This window comes from Pseudophryne corroboree, chromosome 6 (genome assembly GCF_028390025.1).
Source record: "Pseudophryne corroboree isolate aPseCor3 chromosome 6, aPseCor3.hap2, whole genome shotgun sequence".
Classification (NCBI taxonomy): Eukaryota; Metazoa; Chordata; class Amphibia; order Anura; family Myobatrachidae; genus Pseudophryne; species Pseudophryne corroboree.
In genome coordinates this window covers 21,726,422-21,728,928 of record NC_086449.1, presented here as the reverse complement: position 1 = coordinate 21,728,928, position 2,507 = coordinate 21,726,422, and positions in this window count along the sequence as shown.

Here is a 2,507-nt window from a genome sequence, read left to right as displayed (position 1 = left end):
TAGGTAGGTTCGCTTCTTCTCCCCTTAGTCCCTCGCTGCAGTGAGTCTGTTGCCAGCAGATCTCACTGAAAATAAAAAACCTAAATATACTTTCTTTCTAGGTGCTCAGGAGAGCCCCTAGTGTGCATCCAGCTCAGCCGGGCACAAGAATCTAACTGAAGTCTGGAGGAGGGTCTTAGTGGGAGGAGCCAGTGCACACCAGTAGTCTAAAAGCTTTCTTTATAGTTGTGCCCAGTCTCCTGCGGAGCCGCTAATCCCCATGGTCCTTACGGAGTCCCCAGCATCCACTTAGGACGTTAGAGAAAAAGAGGTGCACCAAGGTTTTTATGTGTGGAATTATATGCCAGTAATATATCAATAGCAATGGCCTACTGTACCGTACTGCTATATATATATACTGGTGGTCAGCAAAATTCTGCACTGTCCTCCTACTATAATACTGCGCACAACTACAATGCTGCACATATATGGAAAATATACTTGACGACACAGAGGTAGAGCAATGGACTACGGTACCGTACTGCTATATATATACTGGTGGTCAGCAAAATTCTGCACTGTCCTCCTACTATAATACTGCGCACAACTACAATGCAGCACAGATATGGATAGTATACTTGACGACACAGACGTAGAGCAATGGACTACTGTACCATACCGATATATATATATATACTGGTGGTCAGCAAAATTCTGTACTGTCCTCCTACTATAATACTGCGCACAACTACAATGCAGCACAGATATGGATAGTATACTTGACGACACAGAGGTAGAGCAATGGACTACTGTACCGTACTGCTATATATATACTGGTGGTCAGCAAAATTCTGCACTGTCCTCCTACTATATACTACAATGCAGCACAGATATGGAGCGTTTTTTTGGCAGAGAACGTAGATATTTTCAGCACACTGAGCACAGATATTTGCAGCACACTGAGCACAGATATTTGCAGCACACTGAGCACAGATATTTTCAGCACACTGAGTACAGATATTTGCAGCACACTGAGCACAGATATTTGCAGCACACTGAGCACAGATATTTGCAGCACACTGAGCACAGATATTTGCAGCACACTGAGCACAGATATTTGCAGCACACTGAACAAAGAAACTGAGAAAACGCAGACACGTCCTCTCGCTATCATCTCCAAAGCACGAGTGAAAATGGCGGCGACGCGCGGCTCCTTATATAGAATACGAATCTCACGAGAATCTGACAACGGGAAGATGACGTTCGGGCGCGCTCAGGTTAACCGAGCAAGGCGGGAAGATCCGAGGCTGCCTCGGAACCGTGTAAAATGGGTGAAGATCGGGGGGGTTCGGATCCCGAGTAACCGAACCCGCTCATCTCTACTTACAAGGTAAATTTAGCCCAGGACACAGAGGGGGAGCGCTAATCACCGCCACACTTGCGGAGCTGCATTAAAGATGGCGACCTGTTGATCTTCCCTGGCGTCTCCGAGTCCTTTTTAACATTCATACACAGGAGGGCTGGGTTTGCCTCGGCGGGAGAGGCAAACCCAGCCCTACTGTCACACCAGATCATGAGCAGACCTATAGTCTGCTCGCAGAAGAGGGGAGCTGCTGTCAGTCACTGTGTCAGCGCAAGGCTGAGACAGCGGCGGCTGACAGCTATGGATGGGCGGGGCGGGCCGCGGGGGACTCTCATGTGCTTACCGGGTCCAGCAGCGTGGCTGGGTCCGGCAGGCAGCAAACGGCGGGGCGGCAGGGCGCACAAAAACGGGCAGGGCGGGATTCAGCTGTCTAAAAAAGGGGCAGGGCGCAACGTTCTGGGAAAGACACCTAGCGTGAACACTAGATTTATATAAAAAAACCACACAAACGCCTAATTCACTTAAACACACACACGCGCCTTTCACTTAAACACACACATGCCTCTTTCACACACACACACACACACACACACACACACACACACACACACACACGCCTTCTTCACATAAAAACACACACACGCTGCTTTCACACACACACACACACACACACACATGCCTCCTTCACTTAAAAATACACACACGCCGCTTTCTCACACACACATGCCTCCTTCACTTAAAAACACACACACGCCGCTTTCACTTAAACACAAACACACACACGCCTTTCACTTAAACACCCACACATGCCGCTTTCACTTACACACACACATGCCTTTCACTTACACACACAAACACGCCTCACACACTCACACACACCCATTCAGAATGGACACGGCTCCATATATTTATAAGGTAGCGTGTACCCAGACCAGGTGTGTGCTCTGTACATAGTCCTGTAGAAATGCACACACACACACACACACATGCCTCGCACTTACACACACACATGCCTCTCACACACATGCCACTCACTTACACACATACATACACACACACACACACACACACACACACACACACGCCTCTCTCTCACACACACACACACACACACACACACACACACACACACACACACACACACACACGCCTCCCACACACATGC